This window comes from Artemia franciscana, chromosome 20 (assembly GCF_032884065.1).
Source record: "Artemia franciscana chromosome 20, ASM3288406v1, whole genome shotgun sequence".
Taxonomy (NCBI): domain Eukaryota; kingdom Metazoa; phylum Arthropoda; class Branchiopoda; order Anostraca; family Artemiidae; genus Artemia; species Artemia franciscana.
In genome coordinates, this window is record NC_088882.1 from 24,074,551 (window position 1) to 24,089,707 (window position 15,157).

The window sequence follows — 15,157 nt, forward strand, 5'->3', positions numbered from 1 at the left end:
AAACCTGGTTTGTTTTTCCCCATCTTCGGTCTTGATTCAAATTAGATCACTAAAATGTGGGAAGGCCCCAGGTCCAGATGGTTTGATACCAGAGTACCTTCTGTATGGTACTACAAAATTACTAGAGCATCTTACGTTATTATATCAAGTAATAATAACCCATCATTATGTCCCTTCTTTGATGGGAGAAGGTGAAGTAGTTTGTATACGCAAGAAGGGCAAGGATCCTTCACATTCTTCATCATATAGACCTATAACACTTTGTTCTGTTATTAGTAAATTATTCGAAAAAAATTACACACAAATTTATCAACAAAATGTGATGTGGGGGACCATCAGTTGGGTTTTCAAAGCAGTGTAGGGTTCAAAATACACACACAATATTTCTAGAAATATAGAAACACCATCATAATAAAAAAAAACTACTTTTGTGCGGAGTTGATATTTCAAAAGCATTTGATAGTATTTTGCGTAATGGGGTTCACAGGCAAGCGTTTGACGGGTTGGTATGGCAATTCCTCTGTGAGAATTTTTTCGGGAGGTCGACTTTCAGACCGAATTTCTTTACGTCTTGGAGTGAAACAAAGGTCAGTTCTTAGCCGCTTTAAATTGGAACACCAACACAGTACCTATCCCCACATATGATTGGCGGCATCTACATTAGCCACTTGTGTATGCTGATGATATTTTGTTAATTTCGGACAATTTAATACCAATGCCGAATGCAATTAATATATTACACTCGTATCTAGGAGAGATAGGACTAGCGATTGAACCTATTAAAGCAGAACTCCTAGTGGGAAAAAATAATAGAGATTTCCAGCATCATTCAATTAGGGTGGGATCACTGAATATTTTTAATAAAGATTCCATTAATTACCTTGGGTTGCTTTTTGGTCCGTCAATTAAAGCTACGCGAGAGTTGGTGTTATCGTCTGTATTGGGAGCACTTAGGAAAACTTATGGCCTGCTAGTCATGGTAAAAGGTCAGTTTGATAAACAAATTACTTGCTATAATTTATAATTCAATGTTTGCACCTCATGTATTTCTCATCGTTCCATTTTTGAAGTTTTTAAGTAAAAGTGATAAAAAGCGTATCCGTGTGTACTTTTTCCGGTTTTGTAAATATTTTCTTGGAATTCCACTACTGTTCAAAAATAGTTATATTATACGAAAATTCAGAATATTTGATATTACTGTTAAAATGGATCTACAATACGATCGATTTCTTAGGCGATCTAGAGAAAATAAAATAAATTTTCCCCTTAATTGTCATGTTTAATGGAAAAAATAGTTTTGTCGCTTTAATAAAACAGCTACTTATGCATTATGTATTACGAGTGTTTATGCGTTATGTTTTATGAGTGTTTTTAGTGTTATGCAATAATGAGTTATCATAAGCTATTTATTGTATATTTATAAGTTATTATGAGAATTATGAGCTACTTATTGGCATTCTTTTCGTTAGAAGTGTAATTTTATATTTTTCAGTTTTCTTTTTATTCATTTCCTTTACTCCTCTGTGTACATCAATGTATGTATAGAGGGCATAAATAAACTATTGTTATTATTATTATAGTGAACTCTACAGACGAACTCTTAACAAGGTTCGCGATACCACATGATGGGCGGGCGACCTCTGGAAGCAGAGCATTTAGCTGGCACTAAATAGGTCCCAAAATTAGAATTAATGTTTAGAAGGTCTAAATTATGACTTATGAGAAAATGTTCTTGAAAGCAAAGAATATCACAACTGTACACCGAGCCTTTTATTACAGAAAGTTTATCTGAAAGTCCACTACTTATATTCCATGATAAAAGAGATACAGCTTACAGGAGAGTAGGCAGGTTCATTTTATACTGTGGGCTTACTCTTGTTTTTGGGATATTTTATGCTATAGCACCTATGACTGGCAACTTCACATTCTAGACATAACACTTTTTTTTTACATGGGGATGCACAGTTCAAAGTATGGTCACACAATCCACATCAAGAACAGAGCGCCTGGTTCGAGCACTGAAAGACCACATATCCAATTTTGTGACATGAGAAACAGCACTTTGAAAGAAAAACCCATTCTTGTGCAAAAAGCTTCTTCCGTTCAACTTTCACGGACACTTTCAAGAACTGACCCGAACCTTGTTTTGATTCAAAATAGAACTTAAAAATCCAAGACATTCCATACTAAGACATATTTACACAGTTCGGGACAAGAAATTCGACATGGTCCTTATTGTAGTTTGTCAGAGTGCCTTTTAGGACACCAATAAATATTGGAGATTTTACACTTACTGAAATACCAGAAGCACTGTTTTTAGCATTCTTGACAATTTTATTTGCTGCATGTTTGTCCAAAAAAAACGATTTCCGATTCAGATGACAGTATTTTCAGTTCAGTGATTTCACCTGAGGCCTCACGGCACAGCTGGTCGATAGTGCTTGTGGGCCCTAGGGGAGGACAAATTAGATGGACAGTTTTTTATACAACTGCATATGATGGAAATGGGGATAGGATAGGTGTTGTAATGGCATCATTTCTCGCCAGCCAGACCGGGCCTAAATCCGCTATGTTCTCTAGGTAGTCATCCGTTTTTTTAGAAAGTTCATTCACTTTTGAGAACAACAAGAAGATCACAAAAGTAGGAATGGACAAACTGTCCTGTGCAAACTGATTTAGCCGTTTGCAGATATTGAGCACATTATCTTCGTCCATCGCATGTTTCATGCGGTTCTAGGCGTTTATACCCCCGGAAGATTCCCCGGAAAATACCCACCACGGAAAAGATAATTTCCAAATTTGAAAATTTTATTCGTGTTTTTTTCTTATTTTTAGTTTTGTTGAAAAGTGCTAAGGAAAGGAAAAGGAGGAATTTACATACAATAAGTATCTTCAAAGCTTCAAAAAAAACGCAAATCAATTTTTGTTGAAAAGACTTCCATAAGAACTTCTGCAATTTTTGGCACTAGAAGGCGCCAAATTAAAAAAAAAAGAAAGAAAAAAAATGTAGGCAAACAATCATCAAAATTAAGCTAAAAACATATGGCACAAAATGTTTAAGAAGGTTTAGCTTTCCTTTGAAAGGATAATTGGCTTTGGGAACCAACAAACTCTTATTGTAAGTTTTTACAAACGAAAGCATTGTCAAATTCTACGAGTTTGTCTTTCTTATCTTCCAAGTGTAAGACTGTCACAAATTACCATTAATAAATAAATGAAACCCAAAACAAACAGAAATTACAATAGATAAACTATCTTTTGCCAACTTTTAATTCCTTAACAATTGAAAAATGTGATACTACGATCAGCAGAGTCCACCATCTTCGGTATCTAGGAGTGATAGTTGATTCGAATTTAAGTTGGAAGGAGCACATAAATTGCCTGAGGGTAAAGGTTGCAAGGAACGTCGGTATGATCAGGCTTCTTAAACCTTTTCTCCCTTATGATGCCCTGCGGTGTATTTATTTTTCGCTAATTCATTCTTACTTAAATTACTGTCCTCTTGTATATTTGAATACTTTTCGATCGAATATATTACCATTGATAAGGCAGCAGAATAAAGCTCTCCGAATTCTTAAACTTTTTGTACCATCTCCTGATTCTTGCCCTAATAAGTCGTCAACTAAAAGTCTTCCTCTTTTTTTGAATATTTTGCCCCTTGAATCTTTTATTGTTTTTCATTCTATTTTATTTAAGAAAAAACATCATTCAAATTCCCTACCTGAATATTTTTATGAACCCGATCTATTTTCTGGAACTAATTCCGATCACGACCATAACACGCGTAATCCTTGTAAAGCCCGGCAACCCTTGATAATTTCAGAAAGATTTCAAACTCAAAACGAGCAAAAATCAAAAGGAGTATGGCTGACAAAACCCATGTCTTCTCAAGACCAGAACATAATTTGCACTTTTCTGAAAAAACGATGACCGTGAATTATCAGTTTAATACAGACATTATGATAATTATTCCTCACAGTCTTAATACTTCTATGTTTCAGGAATAGTTCTTTGAGAATTAGGACAAAAAGCCAAAACTTTAGCGTAAAGAGCAAGGTCTTATGGAAGGGGCAACTCCTTTCAGATATGTAATAATTTCTTTTCATTTTAAGTTTTGATATTGCTCTCTACTTTCAGTTGGAAAAACTTGTTATTTTTAAATTTATTTCTGATCGTTTTTAAATAATACCGGGAAATCCGGCTCTCTCTCCATGAAAAATTCCGGTTCTTGTGTATTATACGCCACTCACTCACGTTTACGCTCTGTAAAACTCGAGAATAAGCCGGCTTCTTTTTTAGTTTCTTCGTTACTTTAGAAACAAATTTGGGCTATATATTTGCACATTAGGGGGGGGGGGGGTAAAGTGTGGTAGGTCTGCGTGCAAAGTGTGTTAGGTATAATTATTCTGCATGTTATGTAATCAGAATTGTTGTCTGACTTCAAACTGTCCAAATATTTTACCCTCCCCCTCCCCGTCATGTGTAAACATAAAGCCCAACTTAGATATTTCCTATCTATTCTGTCACATGTCTTTGTCTTGTCTCACGCTAAGCTGAAACAAACAAACAAATACATCGGTTTGTTCTTGAGTTTTACACAGCGTAGACTTGAGTGGCGTATAATACACAAGCTCCACAATTCCATCCCCTTACAGAAAAACAAACAAACAAAACTCAAAATTCTAAAATTTGGAAAACCTTTTTTCTATGGGGGTATTTTCCATGGGGGAGCGGGGGGGTCCGTGAGGGAGGGGGTATTTTCCGGAGGGAGAGGTAAACACCGGTCACCATTTCATACAGTGTTTCTGAATATTCTGCTCCCCGTATAAAATCTTTTTAGCGCTGATAACAGTACCATGATCAAAGAAGCTAACAATGTTCCCAATAATCAAGTCAAAGCATCAATCTGGTCACAAAATTCAGCAACAGACTAAAAATAATCTCACCTTTTTCATCAGTCACTGTAGGAGCCAATTATCGAATCAAGGGGAATTTGCAGGGCAAAAGCTACTGTAACTATGTAATTGCCTTTAGAATTGTTATCTAGCACAGTGGCTTGATTTAGGGAATAAAAAAATAACAGCTGAAACAATCTAATAAATAATGATGTTAAAGCTTTAAGTCTATAGTTCTTAAACTGCAGTCCTGTACTGTGTTGTATTTGAAATGTTGTATAAAAAATCAGGAAACTTTTGGATATACTTTAGGCCTCCATTAAGACAATAGAGAGGGAGGGGGATTGTTCAAGTGTTTATATTTTAAAGGTGTTTGTAGCAGAAGCAAATCCAAAAAATACAAGAAATATAGACATCAAGAGAGTAAGTAATCTGCTACTAACAAGTTTGGTAAAATTCTAGGTCAGGTATTTTATGCTATCTGGAAAAAAATTTGAGCTTAAAGAGTGAAACTTACAATAATGAATTCAGAGCCTAATTTATGCCTGGGAAGTTGTTTTTAAGCTCCTATCTATTGGTTCAAATCTAATTCCCTTAAACTCTAGGTTTTGAAAACACAATATGATACTTGCACATTAGTGGCACTAAAGCTGAAATTGTGCTAACGTGCCTGTGCCAATTAAGAGCAATATTGTTGTTACATCATTTTTAGTAGTACAAAAATGCATATTCAGGATTTCCAAAAATAAAACAAAACAAGCAAAACAGAACATTTTGTTTTCAGGAGCAAAGTATTTTACCAAAAAAAAAAAAAATATATGAATTCCTATGACACAAAATCTTATTTTGGTAAACACAAATTTGGGAAATCTAATTTTGAGACAGTGTGATCATGAATGGATTGGTGGCACTTAAGAAACAGCAAGTCTGTAGCTGTGGTGGGACTAATATAAGTACCCACAATTCTGATAGTTTTAGTAGAATTGTACACCATATTAAAATCTGTGTTTAAATTAAATAAAAATGTTCTTGTTTAGTTTTTGTTCCAATCTGTCTTCCCTTTGATTTCAAATTTTAAAATGGAATTGTGATGATTTAAAAAGAATTAAAGCCATATTAAGATTTTTTTTTACATTTTATTTTTTGAATTCTTCAAACTTAGTATATCAAGATTTTGCACAGCATTAGGCTTCTAAAACATTTCCTTTGGACCTCATGTGTATTATAGATTACCTGCTGAAAGTTTCACTTTTATAACACAAAGCTCGTCCAAGTTCATCAAAGGTCAGTGTTTTTTGGAGGAAGATACTTTCTTGGGGCCTAGTTTATACTTTGGAACGCATTCCTTGAAGTTTCATCATCTTGACTACTTTTAAAAACAGCAAACAGCCCATCTCCGGTTTTACAAACGCGCTTAGTTTGAAAAAGTAACAGGTAACACATGAGAACTAGGGCTATTCTGAAGAAAACATGTTAACAAAATGAAATTATAACCACTTGATTTCTTATTTTATGTTTTCTTTTCAAAGTAATAGTCATTGCCCTGGTAATGTACCTTCCCCTCTGATGGTCCTAACTCTAATAATATTTCTCTATTGTGACATGTCATGAGGTTTTTATTAAAGTGGGCTCCTTTATTTCCAATTTAATGAAATCTAATATTTTCCTGAGAGATAAGAATTAAATTATAGATATAAATATTATTTGAAATTATTTCAAAAAGGGGACAGCAATGAAGGAAACCATGATAATGCAATTAAAAGAAACACAGTGCCTGTTGTTTGTTCTAGTGTTTTCTTTTGACCTTGCCTATATCTTAGGGCTATATCTGGGACCATCAGCATAAAAGACATGCTAGAACTAGAAAAGATATTTTAAGATAGCTTATTTTATGGTTTTGTCTGATTTTTACTGATTTGTTATCAGCTCCCTCCCCCCCCCCCCTTACATAGGCCTATACAGAACATAAAATGAAAATTGCACCATTAGGACTAGTTTGGTTTTGTATATTTATAAATTGCCGCAGGTAATTCAATACAGTAAAATAAAAATATTTGCTGATGATGTAAAGTTTTGCAAGGGCATATCTCCTCCAGATGATGTTCTTTTACAGGACGATTTAAATGCATTGGCTAATTGGTTTAATTTAAATTCAATGACAATTAATCAGGAAAAATGTCATGTAGTGAATTATCTAGTGAATGCTGTAGCATACCAATATTCTATTGGTTAAGTTTTAATATGTTCTGTTGATTCTATTAGGGACCTTGGTATTGTTTTTGATAATCAGTTGAGGTTTGATATTAGCTGTATTATGTAAAGCCAATTACAGTTTGATATGTATCAAAAGAAGGTTTAATCTGCAAAGCTTTCCTAAGCTGTATAAGACAATGACACAATTGATAGTTGAACACTCCACATCTGTGTGGTATCTAACAAGAAAATCTGATTCACAGCTTATTGAAAAAGTACAAAATGGGCATAAAAATTTGTCTCTTCTTTGAAGTATTTGCCTTATGAGTGTAGATTAAGATGTATTAGCCTACCATCTTTGCAATTCAAGAGGGATGGATTGGACTTAGTGCATTTTGAATTATCAAAGGTGTTGATAATTTGTCCTTTAGTGATTTCTATCAGTGTAGCCATTATTCACCCACGTGGCAAAACTGTATCAGAAAAGGGTTTTAAGAAAGGTTGGACAAGGTTCTTTTGCAAATTGGTCCATTAGATCATGGAACCTGTTACCTGATCCTGTTGATTCAAGAAATAATATTGCAGCTTTATACAGAACCATAATATTTATGACATTTGTATGATTTGTTTTACTCAGTGCCCCTAAAAGAGTTTAATGAATTTGTCTATTCTGGTGTATTTGCTTTTTTGTAATATGTTTACCCTAAGGAATTTATTAGTTAATTGTGGTACCAATCAATATCCAGGGGTTCAGTTCTTGTATATTCTATTTTGCATATTTTTGCTTATTGTTTTGTTTACTGTTAATTTGTAACAAGACAAGCCTATGGCTTACTCCATCTTTTTTTTAAATAAAAATTAGATTCCTTATTTATGTTCTTTTTCCAGATATTAGTCATTCCCCTGACAATCCACACCCCTCCCCCAATGGAAATTATATATATATATATATATATATATATATATATATATATATATATATATATATATATATATATATATATATATATATATATATATATATAGCGGTATGTTTGTTGTTCTTTCTGTTGACTGACCTAATAATAGATGAAAACATGACTGTCTGATCAAAGTAAACATCAGGGTCATCACACATGGGTAATAACCTATATGTCAATGTCCAATTTTTGGGCTCCCTCAACAAAAAAAAATAGTTGGAAAAAGTTTTCAGACTTGTCCATTTTTTTTTTTTTTTTTTGTTCAGTTCAATAAGTACCACAAAAATACTGACATGTCACCTACAGAAATCTCAAACCTTGGTTAGTAAATGCAGCAGTTTTACTAACTCCCACTGTGATTTACACATGGTGCCACAATTTTCCATTTACTTAAATAAAGTGCATGATAAGTGAGATAACATATACCAAAATCTCAATTACGGTTGGTAAATGCAGTGATTTATGTACTGTTTTCAAAATGGACATTATGCAAATTATCATTAAGAAATAGTCTGCAAAAATGACAAGCCAGTTCATAAAATTCCCTGCCCCCCCCCCAACATTTGGCTAGTACCAACTCAGTTAAACATGCAACACATTATAAATTAATAGTTTCATTGTTTTTTTATAGTCTTGGTCTATATAAAACTGTTAGGAGGGGGGCTGGGATTAGATTCTTCAAAACACAAACACAACCATAAAATGAGTATAACATTAGCAATCTAAAAATGAATCTCTTTTTATTCTAGCATGTCTCCTTGTAAAGAGTCACTGCTGTTAGCCTCTACCACCAACAGAAGAGAGGGGGGGGGGCTTTGTCAGGGTGACAACTTTTATATTGAAAAAGAGCATAGCATATGAAATCTAGGCCTAATATTACTACAATTATAGTATTCATATTTATTCTTGAGAAGAGTCATAAATCTCTGGTGCTACTAATTAATCTTGTACTAAGACCACCAAAACACTTTTTGACATGGATGCAAGGACAACAACAAGTTTCTGAGTAAAAAAAGAATTTGTCCTTAGATAGACAAATGAGTGAAGGTTAGTATTTTAGCAAATTTTACTGGATCCTGATTTGGGCTTTATTTGTAGATCTGTTCCTGAGGCCTTCCTCAATGACCATTGTAAATTCTTACCAAGTATGCAGTTTTCAACACAATTTAGCGATAATGGAAGTGAATACCTTACTTGATGCCTTTTTTATGTTCTTCCATGCTCAACAATTACTTTTTGGGAAAATTAGGCTAGATTCTAAACCCTTTAAGGGCTAAAATAGCTCAAAACAGCCTATAGTAGCCTAACCAAAAATTTGAAACTACATTTCTAATAGCCAAACTGGTTAGTGAGAAAATAATTGCCATTTTTAGCTGATTCAGGAATGGTAATCATAATTTTCACTGATCTTAAATGGTAAAATGTTAGGCTGATTATGAAAATAAGTTTACAGGAACTTTCAAAGAGAGTCAGAAAGCCCTCAAAAATGACTTCAATACATTTTTGTAGAACCATCATCTAAATCCATTTGAGAGCTTTAAGGTCCTCTGGATCTGTAGTGCTCTTGAGTTGATGACTCCCTGTCAAAACTCCACTGCTTCTTCTCTTATTCCTTGTCTGAGTAAAATAATATACTGTATGCTGGAGTTTTTTCCTTTTGGAGTTTATTAGTCAGTGTCATCATATGCATCTGCAGACAAGGATAGGTAGCCAGAGCTGATTGGGACAGTCTTCATATGAAGCTGATTTTATACTTTTTATGTACTTTGTTGATTGCCTCTGTAAATTTTCAATTAGCCTAACATATTGCTGGTAAGATGGCCCAGCCAGGCACATGCCAAATTCAAGATGGGGTCAAACAATAGGCTTAAAAAGTTTAATGAATATTGGTGCCTCTTGGCTACTGATGGTCCTTTCTAATAGGCAGAGGGTAGAATTTGCTCAGGAAACATCATGCTGGACATGGCAGTGGAGCCTCAACCTTTCATAAATGATCAAACCAAGATCCTTTTCTTCTTCTCTACTCCCTAGACAGTCCCTCATATTAGTAATTGGATTTAAAACTGAGTAGCCTGAATCCAAAACATATTTTATAACTTTTGGTAACTATGAAATGTTTTATTTCATTAAGGGCTCAAAATATAACTTCCCCCAGAAGCAATCACTGAATTATGAAAGAGCACAAAAAAGGCATCAAGTAGCCTAGTGTGATCAATTTCATCTTAGCTAAATTAAGTTGAAAACTGGATAATATCATTTTCTCTTCTCTGAGCATCATTCTTTTTTCTGCTACAAATTTTTTTAAAAAGCTTTTTTCAGCCAAGAAGAATAGCCTAGAAGGTACCTTTGTTGTGGTTAAGTCTCTTGCTGCATACCAAATTACCTTGGCATCCCCTTGATTGATGATCCACTCATTGCTGGCAAATATTCAATTTTGACTGGCATTCTGGCAAGACACTAAAAACTTGGATTTTTCACAAAATCAAGCCAAAATGGCCAGAATAAACATTCACCGTACGTCCTGCTTGATTTGGCTTTCAGAGGAATCTGTGTAAGTTAAAATTCAAGTTTGAGGCTAGACGTTGACGTTGACGTTGACGTTAACTCCCCTCTTGCTGTTCAGCCTAGAGGACGTTCTATGGCAAGTCGATTCTCAATTCTTAATAAATAGTAGGAGGAAATCGTATTTCCTGAAACTTTAATTCAAATGTCCTTTAATCTTGCAATTCTTGTCAGAAACTGTATGACAAGACTAACTATCATACAATTTTCTTCTTCACTATCAAATCCTCCTAATAACATATATAGGCTCGACTGCACTTTCTTCTGTCTGAAAAATTCGGTTATTTCACGTCTTTCTTGTTCGCTTTCACGGCAAATTATCATCAAGTGTTCTATAGTTTCTGATGCACCACACTTAGGACATTCCTCACTCTGTCCCAAAAATTTTGCTTTGTAACAACCAACTCCAGCATGGTGTGATCGGAGTCGAAACAGTTTCTTTGCTTCATATCTAGTGAGTCCTTTATACACCTTCGTTTCTATATTTCTCTGTTTTTTCATAGTCACAAAAAGATTCCCAGTCAAATCTCTATTCGCTTTAAAACCCTGACGATCAATCTCTTTAATCACTTTATCAAATATCATAACTTCGTAAGGAGTGTCCATGTCGGTTACAAGTGTTCCTGACTCAACTGCGGATTTGGCCTTCAAATCTGCTATTTCATTTCCAGAGATCCCAATGTGGGCGGGAATCCACTGAATAACTACTTTCTTCTTTTTTAATATGTCTTGTAGTTTAATGTAACATATAAGGACATCTCTATTTGGTTTTGCCATAGTATTAGCATTTACAACTGCTTGAATAGCACTTTTTGAATCAGAGCAAATGATAACCTTGTCCTCTTCAACAGATTCCTCAATGAACTCCAGCACCTTCTTAATGGCGTAAACTTCTGCCAGGAATACACTGCTCTCTGGAGGTAATTTGAATTTTTTGGACACATTTTTGAAAGGGCACCAAAACGCTGCTCCTACATGCTTCATTTCATCTACTTTTGATCCGTCAGTGAATAATGGAAGGTATCCCTTGTACTCTTTTTCCATCATCATGCAGAATGCCAAGTCCGCTGGAGTATCTTGGTCCATATTGAATTCTAATCTTGAACTGATCCTGTTTTCCTCCCATGGTGGAGGGACACCTATTTCACCAACTCTTAACATTTTGGAAAGTACTATATCAATTCCATAACTCTTACAAATTTCTAATGCTGCTTCAAGACAATTGGATTGATTTCTTGCTTTAGATGTGTTGGCAGTTGCTTGGCGACCAGGTTTGATGATTTTTGACTTAACTGGGTGGTTATTTTCTAAAGACCAAATCCTCTGTACATATTTTAAAAATCTGATCTTTCTTCGTGTTTCCAGGTCTGCTAGACCACTTTCTGATAGAAGGAAACTAACAGGTGTTGTTTTTCTTGCTCCAAATGCAATTCTTATGGCTGAGTTTTGGATTACATCTAATCTTGCAATGGTTGAGTGACAAGCTGTGCCATAAATTGTTGAGCAATACTCCATTTTAGGCAATACATATTTGATATAATACTGGATCAAAAGTTCTGCTGGTAATCCTCTAGCCATATAGGCCAAACTCTTCATAACATTGAGTCTTTTCAAACATGTATATTTAAGATACATCACATGGGGTTTCCAGGTAAGTTTATTGTCAACCACTACACCTAGTATTTTTGCTTCACTAACATATTCAACTGGGTGGCCACTTAAGTACAGATCCGGAAGGGTTCCAATTCTTTTCCTAGTGATAACAATTGCCTTCGTCTTTGTTGCAGAAAACTTTAAGTCAGCTTCTTTGGACCATTTTTCTAATTTTGCAATGACCTGGGTTATTAGGGTCTTTATATGGTAGGTGTCACGCGCCATGACCCACGCAGTATTGTCATCTGCAAAAATAGCTCCTCCATCATCCTTCATGTTGATAGGAATATCATATGATCCTATGTTGTACATGTCAGGCCCCAATGCTGATCCTTGAGGGATTCCTCTTTCAGGAAATACTGTTATATTTGAAATTGTTCCACCAACTCGCACTTTAACTTTTCTTCCTATTAAATAATCATTTAAAAATGCTAACATTTGGCCTTTTATGCCAGCTGTTACTAGGCCTCCAACCATTTTTCTATGAAGCATATTATCAAAAGCGCCTTCAATGTCAATTAAAATCGCTGCTAAAATCCACCCATTTTGCAAAGCATACAATGCCTCCTGTTTGAGGCACATAAGACTGTCTTCTGCACTTCTATTTTTTCTGAAACCACACTGAATGTCTTTCAAAATTTTCTTCTGTTGTGTCACAGCTTCCAGTCTCTTCTTCACCATCCTTTCCATAACTTTCCCCAAAACAGGGAGAAGGGTAATGTATCTATAGTTTTCAATCTTTGATAAGTCTTTGCCAGGCTTTGGTAGCATTACTGCTTCACCATACTTCCAAACATCAGGAAATTTTCCCTCCCTCCATATACCATTGATTAATTCTAGCAGTACATTGATCCACAATTTGGGGAGCGACTTCACGAACTGTGGCAAAATTTCGTCTGGTCCAGGAGATGTATCAGGAAGCTTATTAATTACATTCATTAATTCCTGTTCAATGAATGGTCTATTGTATGGTTCGTTTTGTCCTTGTGTTCCAAGGTCACTTACTTTTGTGTCCATATTGGTCTTCTTCTGTATATCCGGATCTCCCCGGCCAACGGTAGAGCTCATGAATTTGGCAGCTGCATCAGCTTTTTCATCATCAGTCACAAGAAGCTTATTATCAGATGCAATAGGTGGGTTGCTCCGGCCTGAAGTTGCTCTGTTATTCATCTTTTTCATAAACTCATATACTTTGGATGTTGGTTTTCGAAAGTCAAGTTTGTTTATAAAGTTATTCCATGATTTTTTCTTGGCTTCAAGTACTGTTTTTCGAAATATAGCATAAGCTCTGTTCTTTTCAATAAGGCTATGAAGATTTCTCACCAGATTATATATTCTCTTTTTTGCAATGAATTCTCTTTTGGCTTTCGAACAATCTTCATTCCACCAGATACACCCTTGGTGACGGCTGATTTCTCTATATGGTACAACAGTTTTGGCTATTTCTATCAATTTCTCTTGAAATATTTCAACTTTCCTAGATAATTCTACTTCTTCCTCTGTTAGTGATTTCACATCAAACTCGTCCAGTGCTTCTCTGAGTATAAACCAGTTAAAATTTTTAGTTTTAAATCCCTTTCTCTTATTACCTTTTGGAAGGACTTCTTCATTAATAGTGCACAATATGGGGTTGTGATCACTGGCCAGTTCACTTTCAGCATCACATTCTATGTTCAATTTGATATAGAGTCTAGGATTGCATAATAGCAAATCAATTGTTGTTGTCTCTCCTGTCTGGGGATTAACTCTAGTTGGCATCCCAACCGGTGTTGCTAAGCATATTGGGCTATTTATTAAACAGTTTTCTAAACTTGTTCCAGAACTATTTACATTTCTACACTTGCACCAAGATTTACTATGTGCATTCATATCACCCAATATTATCAGGTCCTCTGCAACTGGTATCATTTTAATAATTTCATCTATCCTTTCTCCCAACAGTCCATTATTTCCAGATGGGTTATATACACATATAACATTCATTTTCTTTTCATTTTTTAAAAACAGTTTAGTTCCAACTACTTCCACTTCATTATCAATTGATTGCTGGCTTGCTAAGTCCAATTCTTCATAATGAATATGACTTCTTATTCCAATCATAACTCCACCTTTTCTTCCTGTTATTCTATCATTTCTCAAGATGTTGAAACCTTTGCAGGGGCTCATGATATTTGGTTTTAGCCAAGTTTCTTGAATACAAAAAATATCAATGTCTTTTCTGTCACAATATTGAAGCAATAATTCCCTTTTTTCTCTCATGATTGAACATGCATTCCAGGATAATATTTTGAGCTGCATTAAGGACATGTTCTGTTTTCCAAGGTGCTACTTGTTTCACAAACCAATTTTACATCATTGCGGTCAAGTTTTCCAAACTTCATTTGCTCAACCAATTCACACAGTTTATCTACCTTTTCATTCAATGGCAAGTTTTCAATACTCAGTATTCCTGGGGTTATAAGCATCCCAATCACTAACTTCTTTGCCGTCATTTGTTGCAATTCTGCTGCAGTGTTACTTATTATTCTTTTCTCAGGATTCAGGTTATTCTGGACTACATGAGCATAACTTCTAAATGTTGTCCTTGCTCTTTTAAATCCCATGCCATACTTTTCTGCCACTTCTAGCACTTGTTGGTTCTCCCTTCTTACTGGGCATACTGATGAAGTGGATGAATGGTTTTGTTTACAATTGGCGCACCTGTATCTGCTGGTACGCTCATCTACACTCTCCTGTTTCAGAGGGCAATCACGGCTTTGATGATTCTTGGCACATCTGAGGCAGATCTCCTTTGATTTACAGTCTTTCTGAAGATGCCCATATTTCTGGCATTTGTAGCACTGCATCACCTTCCTATGGTAGGGTAAGACATCTCTGTTTCTACCGCAGCACCAC